The sequence below is a fragment of the Wyeomyia smithii genome, chromosome 1 (genome assembly GCF_029784165.1).
Source record: "Wyeomyia smithii strain HCP4-BCI-WySm-NY-G18 chromosome 1, ASM2978416v1, whole genome shotgun sequence".
Lineage (NCBI taxonomy): Eukaryota > Metazoa > Arthropoda > Insecta > Diptera > Culicidae > Wyeomyia > Wyeomyia smithii.
Window position 1 is genome coordinate 85,883,953 of NC_073694.1, and position 24,085 is coordinate 85,908,037.

At 37.6% G+C, this 24,085-nt stretch overlaps 1 protein-coding gene across 3 annotated transcripts in view; it reads left to right on the plus strand.

Moving 5' to 3' along the window:
* LOC129725738 (excitatory amino acid transporter 3-like) overlaps positions 1-24,085 on the plus strand; it is a 97,590-nt gene that overhangs the window by 52,203 nt on the left and 21,302 nt on the right. The window contains exon 1 of one of the 3 annotated variants that reach the window (XM_055681906.1): positions 22,355-22,618. The exons of the other annotated variants lie outside the window; for them this stretch is intronic. The gene's annotated coding sequence lies outside the window, so the exon portion shown is untranslated. Of the gene's footprint in view, positions 1-22,354; positions 22,619-24,085 lie in introns of those variants that run through there. 3 annotated transcript variants of the gene reach the window in all.

Below are 24,085 nucleotides of genomic sequence, written 5' to 3' on the forward strand. Positions count from 1 at the left end.
ATTTGTACGTTAATTGATATAAACTTAAAGCTTCGAATATAAATATGTATGCAAATTCACAATATATTCATTTACTTCGCATGTGAATATAATACCACACGGAATATTACATGGTTTCCAATGCTCCATTTATGTGCATTTGAAGTAATGTAATTTTTTTTTACTGTGTAGGGAATGATAGCGACAACATAGCATCTGAAGAGCAAACTCCAGTCGGGTATCGCTTACCCAGTAAGAATTGTCAGGCCGATGTTGGACCAATTCGCGTCCGATTCTCCGATAGATCGGTCCTACAACGGGTCGACATTTCGCTCAACCTCGGTCCAATGTCGTGCTCAAATGCAACAAAAATGTCGGAGATGTCGGACCAGGGTTCATTCGCTCCTAGGGGTTCATTCGGCTTCGTGCGTCGCGGGCGAGAGGGAAGTTTAGTTGTGTTTGTTTTGAAGCAAGTCCGGTGCGGCTGGCATGCGGACTTGGTCAAAACAAACACAACCAAACTGCTCCTGCCGCAACGAGATCACGATGGCGGGGTGTGCGATTCAAACGTCATTGTATGCGACGCAGCAACGGCGGTGTGCAGGTTGCTTTGTTTTGATTATTTTGATAGCGCAGTATTGGATTAGAGCGCTTCATTTATTTTAGGATGGTGCATGATTAATTATTTTTATCCACTATATAAAAATGGATTTACGTAACGCAGATTTCATTGATATTATTCCCGCCGTTTCTGAGGTGCACAATAAGCACCATCATTTTAAATCGTTTTAAATCAAGAAAGTAAGCGGTGACATGTACGTTTTATTGCAAGAAAATATTCGTAGATTTCGAAGCAATATATTTGTAAAACATTTAGGATTCTTAATAGTAAAAATTGTGATATCATTCACATAACGTAAAACGTGGTAGCGGGGCTGTGCGATTCAAACCTCATTGTGTGCGATGCAACAACGGCGATGTGCAGGTTGCTTTGTTTTGATTATTTCGATAGCGCAGTATTGGATTGGAGCGCTTCATTTATAGGATGGTCCATGATTAGTTATTATTATCCACTATATAGAAATGGATTTACGTAACGCAGATTTTTTTTAAATTATTCCCGCCGTTACTGAGGTGCACAATAAGCAACATCATTTTAAATCGTTTTAAATCAAGAAAGTAAGCGGTTACATGCAGGTTTTATTGCAAGAAAATATTCGTAGAGTTCGAAGCAATATATTTGTGAAACATTTAGGGTTTTTCAATAATGAAAACTGTGATATCATTCACATAATGTAAAACTTGGCGACGGGGCTGTGCGATTTATACATAGTGGCGTGACGCAGCAGCCGCGGTGTACACTTGTACAGGTAGCTTTGTTTTGATTATTTTGATAGCGCAGTATTGAATTAGAGCGCTTCATTTATAAGATGATTCATGATTAATTTTTTTTATCTACTATATTGAAATGAAAAGACGTAACGCAAATCTTATTGATATTATTACCGTCGTTTCTGAGGTGCATAATAATTACAATCATCTCAAATCGTTCTTAATCATATAAGTAAGCAGAGACATGTACGTTTTGTTGCAAGAAAAACTTCGTAGAGTTCGAAGCAATAAATTTGTAAAACATTTAAGGTTTCTCAATAATAAAAATAGTGATATCATTCACATAACGTAAAACGTGGTGTACGACGCAGCAACGGCGATGTGCAGGTTGCTTTGTTTTGATTATTTTGATAGCGCAGTATTGGACTAGAGCGTTTTATTTATAAGATGGTCCAAGATTAATTATTTTTATCTTCTATATAAAAATAGAATTACGTAACGCAGATCTTATTGATACTATTCCCGCCGTTTCTAAGGTACACAATAAGCACCATGATTTGACCATGATGATCGTGGTCCCCGTGGCCCTGTGGTTAGCGATGTCGGCCGGCTAGACTAGCCCACATTGTTGTGATATCGGGTTCGATTCCCGATCGAGTCGAGGAATTTTACGAGCTGGAAATTTTCTCGACTCAGCACTGGGCCACGGTGTATCGTTGTATTTATCCTTTGGCAAAATGTGCCAAAAACAATTACGATTTTTTAATAATAAAAAATTTGATATCATTCAAACATAAATAAAACCTGACTTTTTTTCGTTCAACCTTCAACGTTCACTCTATAATTCGAAATTCAAAGCTATGGCATGTGGTCTTTTATATTGATATTCAGACGAGACATTTAAGGAGAAATAATAGGTATTTGATTACTAAAGTTATAATTCACAAGACTTCGAAAAATATAACAAACCATGACTTTTCATGCTTGATTTACCTCTAAATCAAAATCTGAAGCGGTGATGTGTTTTTTTTTCTCCATAATAAAATGTTTGATATTGTTTCGGATCTACATGTGTGGGAAAGTTATGGTATTTTCTTTACTAAAAACTGAGCTTATCATGCAAAATCATGTTTTTTATGCTCAATTTAAATCAAAGTTCATAGAGATGATATTTGTTTTTTTCTACATTAAAATGTTCGGAAAGATATTTGAGGAGAAATATGTTTCACGTAGTTTTGCGATTAATGATTTTTAATGATCAATCTACCTCTAAATCAAAATTAAAAGCAATATGTGATTTTTTTTCAACTTAATGTTTGTTGATGTTTAGGAAAGACATTTGAGAAGAAACAACAGGTACCTGATTAAGAAAAATTGAGATATTATTCACTACATAAAACATTCATAATGATGATATTCAATGGAATTTGAGATTTTCGAATTTATGTGGTTTTTTACGCTAAATGGTGCACTAGATGCGACATTATGCGCATTATGCAGAAGGTAAAAAATCTAATGTCGCAAGTCATTGTTTTTGATTTTCAGCTGGAACGGTATAATATATGACAAATAAATGTGTGCCGCCAATGTCAGACACATGAAGCTATTTCATCAAATACGTAACTACAAACAATGTAGCCATCGTGATTGATCTTGCAGATTATTAGTCCTAAACTTAAGAATAATAAAAAACAACCCCAAATGGTCATCCCATATCAACTCCAGCTGCCATATTTAATTTTGTGATGGTAATTTCCGGTTTCTGGCGAACATCCCAAGGTGGTCAAATACAATCCAATCTTAGTATTCTCAGAAACAGAATGATGCCCAGAGGCCAGAAATCATTCCCAATAGCAATTTCGAACTTCAATGACGACGCTGGTGTCAGGAATATAGCCTAAACTGGTATTTGGCCAATAATTTCAATACTTTCAAAAGTAGAACCCCTGTTCACTAGTTTCTAGCTGCTTCTTTTCTTACTAGCTTTGGGTCGTCACTTGGGTCTCCAGTAGAAAACTCAATCGGGCGAACTTTCAACCCACCTATACCGTTGGTCACTGAGCGAAATCCACAAAACGTATACTATGGAGCGGAAATAAGTCAAAAGGACTCACAATTGATTTAACAAAGAACAGCTTGAAAATTACGAGACCATACAGTTTTTTTATTAAAATTACTTTAAGCGGGAAGGAAGAGTTAGTAAGAATTTGATTTACTTGCGCATATCTTTTCACGTTTAAACGCCCGTCGAGCAAACCGCTTGCTGGGGGGAGGAGGGGGTAGATGGGTTGGGTGGTTGGGTGGCTGCTTTGCTGCCTTAGAGATGCGGTGGTTTCGCTGGTCGGATCCGGTCTTCTGGCCAGCTATGCGTTGTAGTATCGGACAAGGCGGCCTCGGTCACAAGGGTAGCACCGGCTTGTTGGTCGATGGACAATCGGCTGGTGGGTAACCCGGAGAGTGTCACTGTTGCACTATGGATGATTTCAACTGGCTTCAACTCGGCTTTCACCACGGTCACGGTTTTCAACGCCACGCCAAAACTAGCGTACAGAATGGCCTTCCAATTTGGCCACAAAGGGTCTCACTTAAGGCGTTATTCCGCCAAAACTTCGAAACTGGATCTTCAACGCGCGACTATACTTCTCCAGGTTATAATAAAGGTTAAAATTCTGCATATTTGCTATCCGACCTTTTAATTTACAACCAGTCCGCTTTCCATCGTAGACCCTCCCTGCCGCGCACCGCCCCGTTGTTTGTACCCGACGACTCGAAACGTCTTGAAACTTATCGTTTAGTTTGACCAGGGTTTTATTTATCATTATTTAATTTTTTTAGAACAATTTAACAATTTGAATTAATCTACGGCTTGTTTTCACTTAAATTTAAATTTCATATACATGCAAAATACAACAAAATTGTTTAAATAAATAATTGATATGAACTAACAATCAAAATAATTTATTTATAACAAATAAGCAAAATGGCACCAAAACGAGGTTATTAAACAAAAATTAAACAAAACTCATACATAACAATGTAGTATGTATATGCGTAATTTTTGCATAGACATTTTTGACACGTGTAAACATTATACGTGTAAACAAACAACAGGCATCGTCAAAAACAAATTGTGAACCTGGCACTGCGGTTTGCTAACACTAAAAGAAAATACAAAATAAATAGGAGTAAAGAACAAGCTGGCTCAGTGACCAAAGGATCATTTTATTGTGACCGTCAAAGAGTTTGGTCACACTCCAGACGTCATTTTGAAGGCGACTTGCAGTTTCTGTAAAGCAGCCTTAATCGCAAAATAAAATTGTATACCAGTGTTTCTGAAATGAATTGTGCTAATGCGGCAGAGAACAATAAAAAAATTTAAATTTCAATTTTGAATCTATCCCGAGCATCGCCGGGAACGTTCAACTATTTATTGATTTTGATATAATTGATTATATTCAATGAATCGGTTTTGAACTACCGCGAGTGTATTAGAAGTAATTGATTGTTCGGAAAGTTTAAACAATTGACATTGTTTGCCTTTTTTTATTTTAGGATAGTTAAAAAGTGTGTATCAATATCACAAAGTTGCATGTTTTTGAGTTCAGGCACAAGGAGAATAAATATAATTTTCATTTTTTATTCATTCTTCAATTAATCAGGGTGTACAATTTTTCTTGAAACGGCACAGAAATTTTATAGTTTTATATTCAATTTTTAAATAAATTTGAAATTTTGAAGCTAAGGAAATCTTCACAAATTCAATCTTAATCGTTTTGTCTGCAAAGCCTACAACAATTCACTGGGCTTGCGTGTTTGGAGTGTATAACTGCATAAATCCAGTTTATATATAAAAAAATCCGCTTTGTTTCAATTGTGTAGGTCATTCGCATATCCAGGTGCGACAGCCGAAGTAGTGAGGTGTCTCTAATTATTAACACAGCGCTATTTCGAACGTATTCATACCAAGCCGCTGTGCAGTGTCCGTTACAGTGCCGTGTTGTCGCCGTGCGAATGAAAAATATCGTTGCCGACGATTTGGTCAGTTTTATTGATGATAGGGAATTATTTTCGTTAAGAGAAATTCACACAAAGGTATAATAGAATTTAGAGTAAAGAAAAGGTAAGTAATGGGGGAGCCGGAGAATGAACCCATGTTCAATCCTTATTGATATCGACTGACAAAGCAGACTCTGTAACCTTGCGGCCACGCAGCTTCCGTCTTAAAAGGCTATGCACTTGTGCTCGCCATGAAAAAAAAAAAATTTTTGTTGGTGTAGACAAACGTTATATTTTAGAAAAGTTAATGCACATTTATTCACGCATATCATGTGAAATTTTCAAAAAAAAAACACTACAGTCATTGTACCAAAACATAATTATTCCAACGTCACTCGCGGTGAGCATGTTACAGAAAGAACTTCTTATCAGAAACACAAAAACAAAACATAAAACAAAAAAAACGAACAAATCCTGTAATTTGTACCTTTGCGCTGTACATGAAAGGTGGATTTTGCATGCTTTTTGTTCAGAAATGGTGATCGTTTTTCTAAAAAGTTTCGTTATTTAAGTGAAAATTTTAGGTAGGAAAAAAATGTAGCATGCTATTATTGTTATGAACAAAAAAGCAAAGCAAAGCCTTGGTGCTACATTCCGATTCGGAACTCGACCTTCTGTTTATTATACACAGACTTCGCAGCCAACTGTTAAGTGTACAGGACAATTGCGGGGCCAGCGCTACGATCCTACTAACACTAACAGTCTCTCCCGAGCCGAGACTCGAACCTACGACAACTGGCTTGTTAAGCCAGCATCGTACCTCGAGACCAGCTGGGAGGGTTATTGTTATGAACAAGCCTGTCTAAAACTCAGGCTGATCGAGTTAATGGTTCTTAACGCGCTTGCTATAGCTGTCAAATCGTGGGTATCTACTGCTCAGACGTTTATGATTTTTTGAGAAAAGATACTCTAGTCGAAAAAATCCGAATATTTTTATTGCTTTATATAAAGGTACATATCCTTTCATAAAATTCAATAAGAAGTATTTCGATTGTTTCAAATAACACAAGTGTATAAATACCGATGAATTTAGTATTGTTAAAAGCCATATGGTGAGCGCATACTTTACTTTCACTGATAAGTGGCTGTATCTGTTTTGAAAATGCAAAAAGCGATAATTCACATAATTATTTTATATAATTTAATTATTATATTTGCCCAGTGGAAGTCACTTCGATGTACCCAAACATTGAGCAATGTCGGATAGGTATTATGTAACATTGGTTTACCAACTACAAAAAGTACAAAAAGTAAAAAGTTTTGAAGCATTGTTTTCAGACACTCGGTCTTTTGAAAGATTTCTAATTAATTTTGAAACGACGTAAAACGAGCTTACCATTGCACCGTGGTTCAATAAGACAAAAAGTGGAACTTAATTCCATAGCGCTTTTCATCTTCATCTTTTTTTTTTCCTGAAGGGCACTGGGTACTGAAATGCCACTGCGACATTCTTGCTGATTGTCTATTGTGGCGGGCCCCGATTCCTGTGCACAGGTTACGGATTGCTCGTACTCATTGATGGAGTAGAACTGTTTTGTTGTAAACCTGTACCCCAATTAGGTACAACATAGTTGATGAAACTAATTACCTGTTTGGGATTGGAGCTCCACACTTGGTATGGAGTTAAAAGGTAGCTTCCTAAGAAGTTGTACCTAGAGGAAGCAAGAGCTTCGCAAGAGCAAAGCAAATGCTCTGAACTCTCTGGTTCTGATTTGCAGAATCGGCAGGTGTCGTTCAACACTACGCCGATTTTCTTTAAATGATAAAAAGCGGGACAGTGTCCGGTGAGGAGTCCCGTGCTTATCCGTAGTCACTACGATTTAGACTAAGTAGCTTTCTGGCGGTTCCAGGGTTCGGATAAATAAACTGTTTAGCTTGGCTACAACCCTGTGCCTGTTGCCATTGGGATACTATTTCTAGCCCTTCCCAAGTTAGTAGTTCGCTTTTGATAGCGGAAATGGACGTACCCAGAAACGGCTCGGGGCCAATAAACCGCTGAGCTTCTTCTTCATCTTAGCTTAATAGTTTCTTCGGAACAATTATTTGTAAGAATGACCCCCATAATCGCAAATCGTCAAAAAGTATGAAAAAGTTACTATACTAAAAATAAAAAAAATAACTTTTTTGTGTTGAGATAGAAGAATAGTTTATTCAGAAAAGTTGTAGAAAATTCAAAAATATGAAACTTTGTTGAACAAATGAAAATCATATCTTTTTTCGGTACAAAGTTATAAAGTGTATTACATGGAACTTACTTAAAACATAGTTTTTTGTACTTAACTTTTGTTAGTTGCATTTTACACGAAAGTGTTGTTCAGAGGAATTGTTAGGGCACATGTAACACACATTTTTGTCAAAGACCGTATATCTCCTGGACTTTTCCTTATAAAGTTATATCATGTTTTAGCTTATTTATTCGATAATTTCAACAACGTATAGGTTAAGAAGGGGCAAGTGGAATCATGATGTCAATACTTTTTCTTGAAGTTAAGCTGAAGTACTATAAATTCCTTTAGGTTCCATTTGTCCCAATTCACCCATATAAGAGTACGGCGAACATATGTTACAGTATGTTTTCATATATCAAAAATACTAACTTTCTTGTGTTAAGAAAATGAAAAAATATCAAACTTTGCTGAACAAATGAGAAGCCTATCTTCATTAGGTACAGAGTTACAGAGTATATTCTATAAAAGTTATTTAAAAGTTAAATTTTTGCACTTAACTTTTATTAGTTACATTTTACAAGAAAACGTTATTCTATAGAAGCATTTGGACATACAAAACACACGTTTTTGTTGAAGGCCACACATCTCCAGAACTTATCCTTACAAAGTTGTAGCACATTTCAGCATATCTTTTCGATAACTTTAACAACGTATAGAATAAAGATTAAGTGGATTGGTACGGATGGAACTAATAACAATTTTGAGCACTCGAGCTTAACTTCGAGAAAAAGTATTGACATCATGATTCTGATTGCCCTTTTTTACTTTATACGTTTTAAAGACATCGAAAAAATAAGCTAAAACATGCCATAACTTTGCAAGGAAAAGTCCTGGAAATGTGTGGCCTTCAACAAAAAGATGTGTTTTGTATATCTAAATGCTTCTCTAGAGTAACGTTTTCTTGTAAAATGCAACTAACAAAAGTTAAGCACAAAAAACTAACTTTTAAGTAAGTGCCGTGTAATATACTTTATAACTTTGTACCGAAAAAAGATAGGTTTTTCATTTGTTCAACAAATTTTGAATTTTCTACAATTTTGCTGAATAAACTATTCTTCTATCTCTTAACACAAAAAAGTTATTTTATTTATTTTTGGTATAGTAAACTTTTCATTTTTTTTTGACAATTTGCGATTATGCGGGTCATTTATGCAAACAATTGTTTCGAAGACACTTTCAAGCTAGGATGAAGGTGAAAGGCGCTATGGAATTAAGTTCCACTTTTTGCCTTATTGGACCATTGTGCATTGATGTCAGTTCCAACAAAATGCTCTCAATCAGAACTTGGACATGCAAAACGTATTGAAAACAATACTGATTACGAATTTCTTCAAGTTTAAAAATTGTTTTCTGCAAACTATTAGAATTTTTTTAAAGATAAACATTCTATCACATGGCGAATTCTTGATTTTCACGTGGAATTGTTCGCTTTCCATGGTTATAACCGATTGAACTGAACTCTATCATTATTAATGGTAAAATCGTGTGTGATACTCCAATAAACAGTGTGGCCACCCGCTGTTTATTGAAGTATTATATACGATTTTACAATTAATAATGATAGAATTCAGTTTTCTTCACAACTCTGTTAGTTAAGGGGTTATATACCTTTTTGGTTTGCTGAAAACCGAAAAAAATTTTATTGCATTATCTTCAAATACAACATCTTGAGAACATTTTCACAAATTTTCATAAAGATCTGAGCAATAGGAAGAAAGTTAGAGCGATTTGCAGCGCGCCTCGCCACGGCCGCATAAGCTGAACTTGAAACTTTACACGCGATTATCTCGGCTTAGTGTTTTTAGAAAAATGACTTTGCCGTGATCCTGATTGCGGGAAAACTACTGAACCGATTTCCTTCATCTTTTTTTTTAAATTTTTCGTTATTAAATTCGTCGGTCCTTGAACGATCGCTTTTTGAAACATTTTGCCGCAAAAAAAATTTTAATGCAAATTTAAGCGCTCAAAATGTGCATTTTTTGGGAAAAACGTTCCAGTTTTCCCTGAAAACAAAATACTCATAAAAGCGATCGTTCAAGGACCCGGCACACTTCTAAACTAATGAAATAATATGAGTTTTTTAATTTCGGTTGACCCGCTGAATCTCTATCAGGATCACCGCAAGCCTCTGCAAAAAAATAGTGTTTCGGGGAAATGGCCATTACTCCAGTAATAATTGGTATATCTCAAAATAAAACGTATTTTGTTGTTGTTGATAAACTGTACTTTCAGAAAAATACCACTTTGATACAATGGAAATGGTGCTATGCACTTAAAAATAAATTCAAACTTCCCACATTTTTCTCGACCAAAAAGGTATATAACCCCTTAAGGCATTTTTAACATTCGCGAAATTGTGAAAAGTATGGGACTACTTCAGCAGCGGTTTTCTTCGTTTGGTTTTTATCTAGCATTCTAATTCAAAACCTGCCGTAGAGAGACCTGTATCGATGTGACGCAATTCCTTTTTTCTATTTCGTGTTCATCATTTTTCCTGGGTTTTATTAACATATTTTGATGTACGTAAAAGGATAATCATACGTCGAAATGACTCCCGACTTAAAATAATTGAAAATGTATGTGGGCAATATTACAGAAAGCGAGCAGTCAAAATGACGCAGACTATCTTTCTAGGACGCAACTTTGAATGACTATTTGCGAGTAATTTTTTTTTCTAACATTCATACTTTGCAACAAAGAAACGGGCAACCGATTAAATCGACCATATTTTAAAAATAAGTTAAAGAATAATCAGAAACTAAATAGAGTGCTCTACTAGTGATTAAAAATATTTTAACAGTCAACACGGTTTATTTGATTGAGTGTCTTTGGCAAAGTTATAGTTGTAGATAATTATGTTGTCTTTCGAAAAAAATAACTGTGAAAGAAAAAATTACAAAATAAATTGTTGGTTTTGTTTTGAATTGAATTTGTTTTCTTTAATTTCTACATGATCGGACAGTCCGCAATATTTAGGGAATCTTTTTCATTTAAAAAAAATCAGATTATATATGAAATGAGCTGTTTTACATAATTAATTTTTGATTGTTAAATCTAAATATTTATATATTTAATATATTTAAATATTTAAAACAAAAAAATTTTTCCAGAGTATATTTTTTTGGAAAGACAAAACTATTATCAACAACTCTACCGAAGACGTCACACCGATCAAACAAACTGTTCCATCTCTAAAATATTTATAATCATCAATGCCTTTTCAATATAACATTTTTCAAGTGTTTCAAAAAATTGAATCAATAGCACAAATTTACGTCTTCTGCCCATAGAAACGTCTATGCAAAGTTTGAAACTTCCAGAAGAGTATTCTACGCTTGCACAAAAGAGTTTCCTAAACACTTCTGTTTTCATTTTCAAAAAACAACAAACATTTAATTTTTTTTTGAAAAATTTGGTAAAATCGACTGAAATAAAAACGCGTTTCTGTTATGTTATAGCCCTAAAAAACAAACTTGAGTCCAATCGGTTGTAAAAATTTTGCTTCAAGAAGACCGCTTTTAAAAATTTTAATATCCGTAAGTCGCTTGTCGTGCGAGGGAAACGTAGCTTCCAAAAAACGCGTAAGTTTCAAAATCCGCGTGAAAATACCGAGTAAATTCTGAAATCCATGTGGAAAATTTTTACTTATTTAAATTTTTTAATCATGTTTAAAAATTAAAGAGCAATGTTATTTCCATCTGCGAATGAACATGAATATCAGAAAAAAATGACCGAAAACCATTTAAAACTTATCGCGTATAAAAAACGACTCTTCTGAGAAATTAGGGTGAAAAACACGTAAATTTCAAAATTCGTGGTACATTTTACAAGTACAGTAAAGTTCTTTTTTACACGATTCTACGTACCGTGCAAAAAAACCGCGTTATTTGGAAAAACGACGTAAAAAAATCGTGTAAAAAACCTGTAAAAAACAGCCTACTATAGTCTGTTACCGTTACTGTTACTTATTGTAACAATTTTACGCGAAGACGAAAAATCGTGCAAAAAAAAAACCGCGTTATATGAGAAACGACGTAAAAAAAAGTCGCGTTATTTGGAAAATCGTCATAAAAAAACGTGTAGAATAAAACCGCTTATAAAAAAAAACCGTTTAAAACAAAACCTTGTAAAAAAAGACTTCACTGTATTTAGAAGATTTTCCATTTCTTACCAGTCCGTATCCGCCGTGTAAAAAGCGATTTTGCTGATTAAAAAAATGGAACTAATCGGATTAGCACACTGAAAGTAATTTTAAATGTTTCTTATTTTAAGCAAATCTAATATTTTTGGAAAATTTAAAATGGCGAAAAACATAATAGTAAATTCGGGACCTGAATTTAGTGGAAAAGATGAACAAAACATATAATTTTTCCCATAAATTTGGCTACAGTTTGAAAAGCTAATCTGTTAAAGCTTATCAAACATATCTGTTCTTCTTATATTTATTTGGATCAGCATTAACACAGGCTTTTTGCTCAAAATAAATTGTGTTTTTATTCGGGTCTTTAATGAAATTTTAAAACTTAAATTTTTAAATTTAAATATTTTTTTTCAATATTGATTATATTGTAGGTAAAAAGACAAAATATGTAATATTAATTTCAAAAACTATGCGCTAATAAGCAAGCAAGTCTGTTGCCAATTGCCGTTTTTCTCAACTGCTATTGTGTAAAACTAATATTGAAAAGCTTGAAACACTCGATACTCGCTAGATCAGTTCAACAGTAAAAAATAATCAAGTTTTAAACCGTCTCTCGTAACCACGTTTATGAGATGCGGCAAAGTCAATGGTACGGAAGCACGCCTCATGCTTGGAAACTTCTGTGTACAAATATGCACTGCTGTTGGGGTAAAAGTTTTCAATATTACAGAAAACAAATTTGATTTACACAAAAAACTGGACCAAAAAATTTCCAGTTTAGTCGATCAAGTCTATGTTTCGTGAAGCTTTAATGATTAAGGGCCTCCCTTTTGAGAATCATGAATCATCATTTTATTCTACAACGAAGTTTTGCAAAATTACAACGATTTATGTAAGTTTTCATTTCTTACAAAGTGCACTGGTTTTAGTACATGCGCTCTTTAATATTTCAAAGCGAATTCATTTTTTTTAATTATACAGCAAATTATAAATTTCGCAACATGTAAATACATATATTTACTTTTCTAGCTAAATATTATGTGTTTACAAAAACGCATTTGCCATTGATTTATAATCAATGTTTGGAAACAAAATTTAACAAAAGTTCCCTTAACAGTGGCTAAGAAACAATCAATCTTTTTTGCCAAAATCTTTTTTGCCAAAATTAGACTGACACCTAATTTTGGCAAAAAAGATACCTAAAGAAGTGCAGTTAAATTTCACAACAAAACTTTTTTTGCATTGTTTCAATTCGATCAACCCGTTTCTAGCAAGCATAGAAGACTTTATAATTTATTTTTACTAAACGCTTGCAAAAAAACTGACAATTTTCGTCCTACACATTGAACAATTAAAAGCATTTTTTATTGACTCCACAAGCGGTTTGAAAAAAAAAAACAACCAAAACGGCCGGACATTCATATTATCGTTGTGGTTCGAACTGTTTGTTTGTTTTTTTTTTTTTTTTGCTGAAACACTGACCTGGCAAGTGCAATGGCACTTATTAAAGATGCAGAAGAGTAATCACCAACACCAAACACCAAAACAACACACTTGCTGGTTACCAACCAGCATTCGTTTTTCATCTAGCGCGGATCAATTCCGTTTTAAATTGGCTAGATTTTCCACTTCACTTAAGAATGACATCCACCGCACTTAACTTTCTTGGGCTTTACGTTTTTATTCACATGAAAATAATAAATTTCACGCTGCTGCACTGCCCATTCCAGTAAACATATCACCGAAAACAACACCCACCATTAATCAGAAGCCGCATAAACACTTTCGACACTTTTTAACCGCGACAGTATTTTCTTACTTTAAACACGCGAAAACAATTTTTTAACGCGACACGAAATAATTAAACTTCAATCACAACTCGATTGAAAATAAAAATATGTTTACGCTACTGGCGTCAAGCTAGGTACCAAAAACCAGGTACCAAAAACCGGTTCGCAGTTATACGTGGCGGAAATAAAACTGAAAGAACGCAAAACTACCGCAGCGACATCTATTAAAGACTAGATGAACCTGAACCGGTACACAGACTCGGTGGAGTTACTTAAAAAAAGTTGTATGAAAAGTGAAAAATACCATTGATGGCACTATGCTCAATTCGTTCCATATGTCTTGCCCCATCATCATGTGAAATCTTAAGTTTGGCCTTAGGGTCTGACTCGAGTTGTGGAACTTTTAAGTTGAACATATCTAACCGGTACACAGACTCGGTGGAGTTACTTAAAAAAAGTTGTATGAAAAGTGAAAAATACCATTGATGGCACTATGCTCAATTCGTTCCATATGTCTTGCCCCATCATCATGTGAAATCTTAAGTTTGGCCTTAGGGTCTGACTCGAGTTGTGGAACTTTTAAGTTGAACATATCTAACCGGTACACAGACATGGCAGAGTTACTTAAAAAAAGTTGTATGAAAAGTGAAAAATACCATTGATGGCACTATGCTCAATTCGTTCCATATGTCTTGCCCCATCATCATGTGAAATTTCAAGTTTGGCCTTAGGGTCTGACTCGAGTTGTGGAACTTTTAAGTTGAACATATCTAACCGGTACACAGATTTCACTGAGTTTTTTAAAAAAAGTTGTATGAAATGTGGAAAATACAAAAGGCAACGTGTGCGTTTTGTCAGTGAAATTTTGGAAATGCTCTTGGTGAGGTATGAAACATAAAAAATATATCACAAAACTGTACCAGAAAGTTGGTATACAGGTCTAACGAAAATTATCGATTACAAAAAACTTCGGCTGCTGTCTTAATAAAACTCTGTTTAAAAACCAAACTACATATGTTGTCAGATGCATCTGCTATTGTAATGTGAAACGAGATTGTGGTTATTTTCCATACAATTTTAAGGAAGGGGTTTGGTACTCTAGGCACGCGCCGGTGAAGCAAACATTCGATCAACGTTTCATGCGTGTAATGTTTATAAATAAAAGAAAATTGATTTGCAAAATAAAAGGTGGTCACGATCACGAACACGTTCCGATTCACCTTAAGAAAATTCAATCCTAAGTTCCACCACTAAAGCAATTGCTACTGAATTTTCTTATCCTTTTCACCAGATAGCGTCAGCGTATATGAATGTTATCAACATTTTCCACGATTTTCGATACAGAAAGTTCCATCACTAAAACTTTTATCGGTGGAATCTCTTATTCTTTCCACCAGGTTGCGCCTGTTTATATTAATGCTTTCGACTGATACTTGCAGCGAAAAGAGATGGTCAGAAATAGAGGAATTAGGGGCATAATAGTCACACGAAATGAGTACCCATGCGTTTTACAAATTAATAATATTACCGTCTATCTTCTAACTTACAACTGCTGATAAGCCAATGATGCTGGCTGCATAAACTTATCTTGTTTGCAGCTATTTATTGAAATGAGAAAAAGTCGTCACATTTTTTTTAAATCAGCACATTAAACAGCTGGCTGCGAAAACTGTGTGTGATAAACAGAAGGTCGAGCAGAATGTAGCACCAAGGCTTTGCTTTGCTCAAAATCAAAATCGTTAAAAATCTGTCCACCTGTCAAGCCTTGTCGAAACGCAAATGTCGACCTCTGATTGGTCTCTCAATGCTTCTTTCCCTAACAAGGTCGACAGAATATACCTAGTTGACTAGTAATGTGCGCTTTGTGTTTTATGTAGTGATGGAATGGATTTCGATAACAATCGATAATGCCGGGGCTTAAGTATCGATAATTTGACAGCTATTTGACAAATAAAATTTTGCTATGTAAATGAATCTGTGAAAACAGAGACAGTGAATGACAAATCTTACGATACTGCTAATGAAAATTCAAACAACCGGACGAGTTAAATAGTTTGTTTTGGCAAGTCTTCGGGTTTTACGCCGGAAGTGCTTTCAACGGAGTAGTTTCAAGCCTAAGTTTATTTTAAAGGTTGTATAGTTAGGGATACCATCTGGGGGGTAGACAAAATAATTGAAGCAGGCAATTTTTTGTCAATATTTAAATGGCCAAAACATTACAAAAAATGAATCAATTTTGACGAAACAGGTTTCATTTTACTGGGAAACTATCCTAGTTTCCTAGTGTTACCTGAGAACTGGACGTGACCAAGGGACACTGGGAATGTTTCGGATTTCCGGAATGTGTGTCAAAGTGTACATTTTTGCAACGCGTAGAACTTTTTCTGACATTTTGTTTCTCTTAGGTTTATATGTTGCCAATAAATTAGAATTTATTTCTAGTTCATTGGTACCCAAAGATTGAAATTCGCCAAGGAATCTTCGAGGTATAAATTAATTAAGTATGGATGTAGATTTTGGCGGTTTTTTCCGTGTTGGGTACAAATTTACTTTGATCTTGCAGCACCCTAGTCGAACTCAATAAACATTGTGGGTGTGTAGGTATTATTCGCGACTACGATGCTCAAAAAGAACTCTCGTATAGATTGTCAGAGTATGCGTGTTGACAAAAGCAAGAACATTTCTTCCCTTTACACTCTTATGCGAAAAACCAAACAAATATTAGCAGCTTCGTAGTCCCGAAACAGCATTGCAAATTTGCATTTGAAAATTTAACTGGACTAACATTTGAAAAGGTCAGATTATTTTTTCGCGGATTTTCTCTTGGAGGTTAAATATTTAAGCTGATTTTCAAATTAATGTGGTTTTTTACGCGAATTTTTGAATTAAAGCGGTTTATTTAACGGATTTCTGAGAAACGCGGTTGTTTCACGAGGTATATATACCCCGCAGAAGGAAACCTAACTGTATTTGAATCTTCTTATAAATCAATATATCTAAGTAAATACAAGAGATATAGAATGGATAACTTTTCAAAAATTATCTGAACTTTCCTTCAAAAATATAAAAAAATTGAGTTAACATCCTGCACTGAAAAAAATATAATTTTGACCCTCTAGTGCCCAGTGTCGCCTTCAGACGGTCTTCAATTACACCTCTAAAAAGCTTCAATCAATACTTAAAAAATGATTTTAAAGATTCATAGTGATTTTTTCTAAGCTCGTCTGAAAATTTACTTGGGCACTAGAGGGTTAAGAACCAAAAGTGATTTCTAAAAAAATATTAGTGATCTCAGGTTTTTTAAAATGAAGTATTTGAGGTAGACAATTTAGTTGCCTTTAACGATCTATGCGTTGCAAAAATGTACACTTTGACACACACTCCTGAAATCCGAAACATGTCGGGTGTAGGTTGGTCACGCCAAGGTCCCAAATAATACTAGGAAACTAGGATAGTTTTCCAGTAAAATGAAACCGGTCTTCGAAATTGATTCATCTTTCGTAAAATTCCTGCCATTCAAAAATTCACAAAATTTTGCCTATCTCAATCATTGTGGGGGTAAGCCCTGTATAAATCAGGACACTTTTTCGGCGCGACAATTTTGTTGATTGATTTGTTGAAGCTACAATTGGAGGAATTTTGTGGAACTAAAATTGTTTGTTGGGTAACAGATACTTCAAAAGTAAACAGTTCCAAGTTAAACTAAACGATTACCAGAGATTACCAATAGACTGCCGCTATGCAAGTCCATCTTAGCAAGCCGTATCATTGCTTTTTATGAGATCGGGCAAAAGGATATTTTGAAGTAGAATACTTCTCTCAGTAAGTTCGGATACATAGGGATGTAAAATGAAAATCTAAAACCGAAAAAAAGTGAAAAATATGTCCAATTTCAAATGCTAATAAATCGATTAGTATTCGACGGATTTCCTTCGTTCTGGCAGCAATAGATTGGAAAATCTTCTAAGATTCTTCCCAAATGCAGATAATTGTAATTTTATTATTCAAACTATTGTACTATTGAAAATAGTCAAGCATTGTGAATAGCGACCACAGCTGCGGCAACGGATATCACCATCGATAGCACCAGGGCCAGCTGATGCAGTGAGGCATTTTAATGAAATGCTGTCTCTGAGTGATAGCGGGCACACTAGTAATGCATCCAATGAAAAGAACGTTCTGGAAACCTAGCGAAATTTTGAGCAGAACGTTCTGGATACCTGGTGAAATTTGGAGCAGATATATATTTGGCTTCATCTCCGTGTATCAGAACGTACTGAATTATCTTTTCCTTCAGTCATGAGCACGACATCCGGAAAGCTTTTATTATCAGCATAAAAATTAATTTTTCACATAACCAAAATTTAAAATCTGATTGATCTGATTGGTCGTTAATATGATTGCTTCCCAAGCACAGTCGACAGAAACATAGACCTTGCAATTTGAATGTGCTGTTTGTCTGTATAAGAGTAAGGATAGGAAATATCGATTAAAATGGCTATCGATGGTTATCAATGATTTCCTACCGCTATCGATAACTATCGATAGCTTTTTCATTCCTATATAAGAGCCTGTTTCAGTCGAAGCCGCTTATAATAGTTCTAGACAGCGACAACAGCAGTCCTCCCTTAGCAACAGCAGTAGCAGTGCAGTGGATACCAGGCGGATAGCGGCCACAGCTGTGGCATAGCAATGGATAACGCACTAGTTGCAGCGAATCTCAACATCGATAGCAGCTGGGCCAGCTGTTGCAGGGACAGCGGATACCAATAGCAGCGTTTTTAGCGGCCAAAAAATTAGAATGCCTGCGGATAGCGTAGCAGTTGCAGCATCGATAGCAGCTGATGCAGTGAGGCACTTTAGTGAAATGCAGTTTCTGTGCGATAGCGGGCGTAAATACCGTCAATGAAAAGTTGACTCATTTCGACAACACACCATGCTTTTCACTGTTTATTTCATCACAAAGAATATTTTATTCGCACTGTCAGTGATAACGCCAAGATATGATCGGTATCTTATTCGATATTGAACACCAAATGAAAAAATGACTGATACGCAAGCAGCCGGGTTATCTTTCTTGTAAAAGTATTCTACTTCATCCTTGCGGTCGTGGCTTTGCACACAACCCTCCTGTTATTTTTTTTAAGTTCTCCAGTACTAAGTTGTCCAATTCATCTGTTCTTAGGAAATTAAAAATTATAAATACCTAGTTAGCTACCATTTTTTCTCAGAAACTCAGTGACACGCGGGCGAACCTCTTTTAAAGACAACAATATAACATGTATCGTGTCGTGTTGCGCGGCTTGAAGGAAGAAAATGTTCCCGTTCTCGTGTCGGATATAATGGTCGAAATTCTGCTGTGATGTCAAACTATAACTCTAAAGTCTTTTTTAAGACGTTACGTCTTTGTTAATGAAGTGTTGTGAATTTTCTAAAACGGACTCAGCATCGTGAGTAGAACGTGCCGAACTTTTCTGTCTGAAATCGGATTTGTTTCGTATATACCGCTTGTTATGCACAGTATCAACAAATCGTAATAAACAGCACATTGCTGTGCATTTGCAGCAGCATCAAACCACAGTTGTAGTTTTGTAATAACCATTTATTAGATGGTTGTTCCTGACTTGCGCCGGTCGGTGGAGTCATAGTTGCTCATAAGGCGCTATGACTGCCTACCCTAGCCATGACCTCACTGCTTCGACATAGACCACCATGGGACCACATAGGCGACTACTCCACCATGGACAAGGATAGCGGCTGGAAGGGGGACCCAATTAACTAAGATGAATTCTTCAAAAACGAAAGAGACGGGTGCGGAGGGCTTACCAAATCCCTTCGCACGAGGTGGCATCCAGCGGTCTCCGCAGAAGAAGGCGGAGACGGATGCGGCGAAGTCTGGAGGTGGAAAAACGGTGAATCCGTCGATGTCCACACCAGACATCTCGGTAGACGGTCCCTTGCTAGTAAAGACCGTCGAAAGGTGTATGGACACGCGGCAAAGAGTGGCGGCGCTGTCTGAACAACTCGAAGCCATGATCGAGTTCTTGGCGAACAGGCGAAACATCGCTGGCGACCTGAAGCAGAGCCTCCTCCTGCTTCGGAGCACCATTGATGAAGCCAGAAAGGGGCACGAAGAACTCGTAGCTCGGGTAAAGGCGGCCGAGAAAGCGGCCAGGACCGGGAGGGCGACTGCATCTAAAGAGGTGCGGACAGACGCCCCCTCGTTCGCGTCGGTCTGCTCCACGGGGCAGCTCGCTAAGCGAACGAGGCAGTCCCCGGGGGAAACGGCCCCCGGGAACACCAAGAAACGATTGGTCGTGCTACTCCCATGGGAAAACACGCCAACCGGTTCGAAGTCCACCGCGGAAAAGGCACAGATGGAGGCTACGGGCAACCCTTGGACTACCATAGAGGGTAGGAAGCGTCGGGAAGGTGCGACGCGCCATGATGGCGGAGCGGCCAGAGGACCAAAAAAGGTCAAAAAGGCGCGGAGTAGGGGTGACGCCCTCATACTCAAGACGGATGGGTCGAAGTACTCAGAAGTCTTGAGGAAGATGAAGAGGGAAACCCAGCTCAAGGATCTGGGGCGGATATGCGGAGTATCCGCCGATCTCGCACTGGCGAGATGATACTTGAGCTCCGGAAGGACGCCAAGAACAAGGGGGCTACCTTCAAAACGGTAGCTGAAAAGGTTCTAGGGAAGGAGGTGCAAGTGCGGGCACTCACCTCAGAAGTGACTCTCCAGCTTAAAAACCTGGACGAAATCACTAAGAGGTGCGACATTGCACAAGCCCTAGAAGCGAAGTGCGGGGTGGAGGTGGCTAAGGAGTCAATCCGCCTCCGCAAAGGTCCGGCGGGGACCCAGATAGCTACTTTCCGACTAACGTCGGAGGACGCTAACCTGGCCCTGAAAGAGGGCAAGTTGAAGGTCGGCTGGTCTGTATGTCCTCTGGGCATACTACAGCAACCAGACATTTGCTTCCGGTGCTTCGAGGGCGGACATAAGTCCTGCACCTGCTAGGGGCCCGATAGGGGCCAGCTGTGCAGGCGATGTGGAGGTGCAGGCCATAAAGCAAAGGACTGTGGGGAGTCTCCCAAGTGCATGGTATGTTCCGGGAAACGGGACGCCAAACACTTTATGGGAGGCCCCAGGTACCCAGCCGGTAAGCCGGCTGCGAAACCACGGGCGTAAGGGTGACGCAACTGAACCTGAACCATTGCTTCGCTGCAACACCAAGCAGCCACTGAGTCGTTGTCGGACATTGCCATCATATCGGATCCCTACCGCATCCCTCCCGGAAATGGTAACTGGGTTGCGGATAAGTCCAGTATGGCGGCCATATGTATGACGAGCAAGTTCCCGGTTCAGGAGGTTGTCTCAACCTCAGAAGAAGGGTACGTAGTTGCTAAGGTGAACGGAGTGGTCTACCGAAAGGTTCACCCAGATGGTCGACCTCCTATCCATGGAGCTAACGGGCCTAACGCCGTTGGTGGTGGCGGGCGACTTCAACGCTTGGGCTGTTGAGTGGGGAAGTCGCTTCACGAACCAGAGGGGCCAGATCCTGTTGGGGGCTTTGGCAAAGCTCAACCTAGATCTGGCCAACGTTGGGAACAAATGTACATTTAGTAGAAATGATGCGGAGTCGATCATCGACGTGACGTTCTCCAGCCCAGTACTGATCAAGAACTGGAGGGTAGACGATGGCTACACTAATAGCGACCACCGTTCGCGGGTGGAAGACATCGCACTTTGATGCCGAGGTATTCGAAGAGGCAATGAGAAGGGAGCGCGAGGAGGGCAGTTGGCTCCACCCGACTGCTGACCAACTAGTTGCTATGCTATCGCGGGCGTGCGACGCCATCATGTAGCGAGTACATGTACATAGAATTTATATGTAATATTTGTTTGGAAATATTAGTTCCTAAATATTTGCATGCTTCGAATAAAGTTTCACTTTAAATAATTAAGAACGGTTTTCCAAATATAACGTTTGATTCAATCACCGCAAGCAAGGCCACAGTCAGAACAGTAATTGGCACAATATTTGAAAAATGAGATCCCCGGTGCTCAAGTGCGCTAATTGCCTTTCTCCACCGTTGCTGTTGATGCGACGGGATGATTGACCCAGCCGAGAAAGTCTATCGACCTTTGCAGTGGGAGAGAGAATCTTTTCCTCTCTATCCTTTGGACTGGGACAGTTGGGATAGATGATAACTGATCGCGGGAAGAAGATGATCTTCGCCCAATTTTGACCTCCGTGCTTTCAGCGCGATTAGATATTCGCGAAGCAGGTTCCGGTAACGAAGTTACCGAAGGCCGGTTTATCTGAGGACTCTTAGGCTCCTGTACTTCACTTTAGTCTGGCTAGTGGAGGAGGTAGGAGTTACTTTTAATTAGTTCCGCGTGTACGAGGAAAAAGTGTAAGGTGATAACCGCATGTGAATCTCGAACCAGATTACTAAAGTTCCTTTCCCTAGGCTTGGCAATTTCCAATTAAACAATAGTTCGAATAATAAAATTATAATTTTCTGCATTTGGGAGCAACGAAAACTAACTGATTTATTATTTAAAACTTTTTTGGGTTTTAAATTTTTTTTATTCCTATGTAGCCGAACTTCCTGAGAGACGTAGCTCTACGTCAGAAAATATATTTTAGCAATAAGATTACCAAGCGGCGCTAGTGTAGAAGTGACGTCTGTTTGTGGTTCTAGCATTTGCTATTTTTCCAGTGGCCGGTAGATGTCGTTAGCTGTATTTTTATCTACGGTGGGTGAAATTGTGTGTTGGCATGACGGCTGCAACGGTTTTTAGTTTTTTGAATCGGTTCTTTGCACCTAGAACGGTTTTTGGTACCTAGCTTGATGGAAGCGTTTGCGCTACGTTTGCTTTCGATGAGAATAAACAAGAGTTCAATACACACACCAATACAATAAACCGTGCATCTGTTTGTGCGACGTTGCTATCGGCTTAGATTATTGAAACAGATATCCAACTCAACCAACAATACGGGCAACAAAAATGTGGCGCCCCTCCGAGTATGATGGCGATTGGGTGAACTACATTTAATGAGCACACACAGAAAAATATTAAGGTAATTGCTATCTCTTTAGGCTTGGTCAGATTTGTGCGGTGTTTTTAACAGACTAATCTATATGGTCTAGATAATAATAATAATTTAATACAACAGGACTATAATAAATGTCAATATATGAGATGACCATGATATGAATTATTTATTCTGAAGATAGTATGACTAATCGTTCATAGTCGTTTCAACAATAAGTTTTTGAGCATAACCTAAGATGACTAGTACACAATACGTTACTCTTGCAGTATGCAGCGGACACGAGTTTCGTTGCGCGTGAACGAAAATTGAACTAATTTGTATACTGTTAATTTGGTGATGACAAGGTGGAAGGTGAAGCATGTTTTTCAATATCATTGTATGGTCCTGTCATCTAATTTTCAATTTCCTTATACGGTATTGCCATCTTGTTTCATTTTCATCTAGCGGATTGAGCATGATAAATCGATTTTGCTAATGATCACAGTTTTAAGGTCACCGTTATAAAGGTGTTGCGAGCAAAATGTATGAAGTCAGGTATCTTGCTTTAGTCATCATTAGCATAACTCATTTGTTGTTTGTACCAATTTTAATAGTCGATTGAAAACCACTATACAGCTTTAATCCCTTTGCGGAACTGGTTGGATTAATAATTCTGCCTCAGCCGTCAAATAAAGCTGTAGGATGTTCTCCTATTCGGTTTGTAGCTTCCGTTGCAGATTATTGTTTGTGATCTCATTCATTATCACAATCATTATCATTAGAATGTTCAAATCGATTTATTCATATTTTAGTTTAAGGTTTAAAATTAGTTTATTTGACACGGCACGATACATTTTCTGTTTTACTGAGCCAAGTACAATTTGTATTAATTCTACGTTAGCAGGGAAAAGAGGGAGGCCTTTTATTTATTCTCGCGGCCGACTACGAGCTAGTGGGTATTTAAGGTGAGAGGAGGGAAATACAATTCTTGCTTAAAACTAATTAAGATATACGATCTATTTGTGTTTCGACTGGTGTTCTTTTTTGTTTTTTAAACATAGATTTAGGCTCTTCGTGTTCGTGTCTCCAGCGTCGTATACGGGTATTCTGACAAATAGACAAAAGAATATTAAATTTTAATGTCAGTCTTTTTCAAATAACAGTACAGTTGTGTCATGTACTGGAGATCACCGCTTCCCAGAATGTCTCTAACGGGTACGTTCGGTTGTTTTCCTCGGGCCCGGAGGGAATCTATAAGCTCGGACCTAACATCACAGAATTCGGCACACGACCAAACAACATGCTCGATGTCATGGTAGCCATCGCCACGAACGCAGTGATTACTGTCTACAAGCCCTATACGAAAGAGATGCGTGTTTAACGTGTAGTGATTGGACATAAGTCTGGACATCACGCGAATGAAGTCCCGACCTACATCCAACCCCTTGAACCATGCTTTCGTCGATACCTTAGGAAAAATGGAATGTAGCCACCGTCCCAGTTCATCTGAGT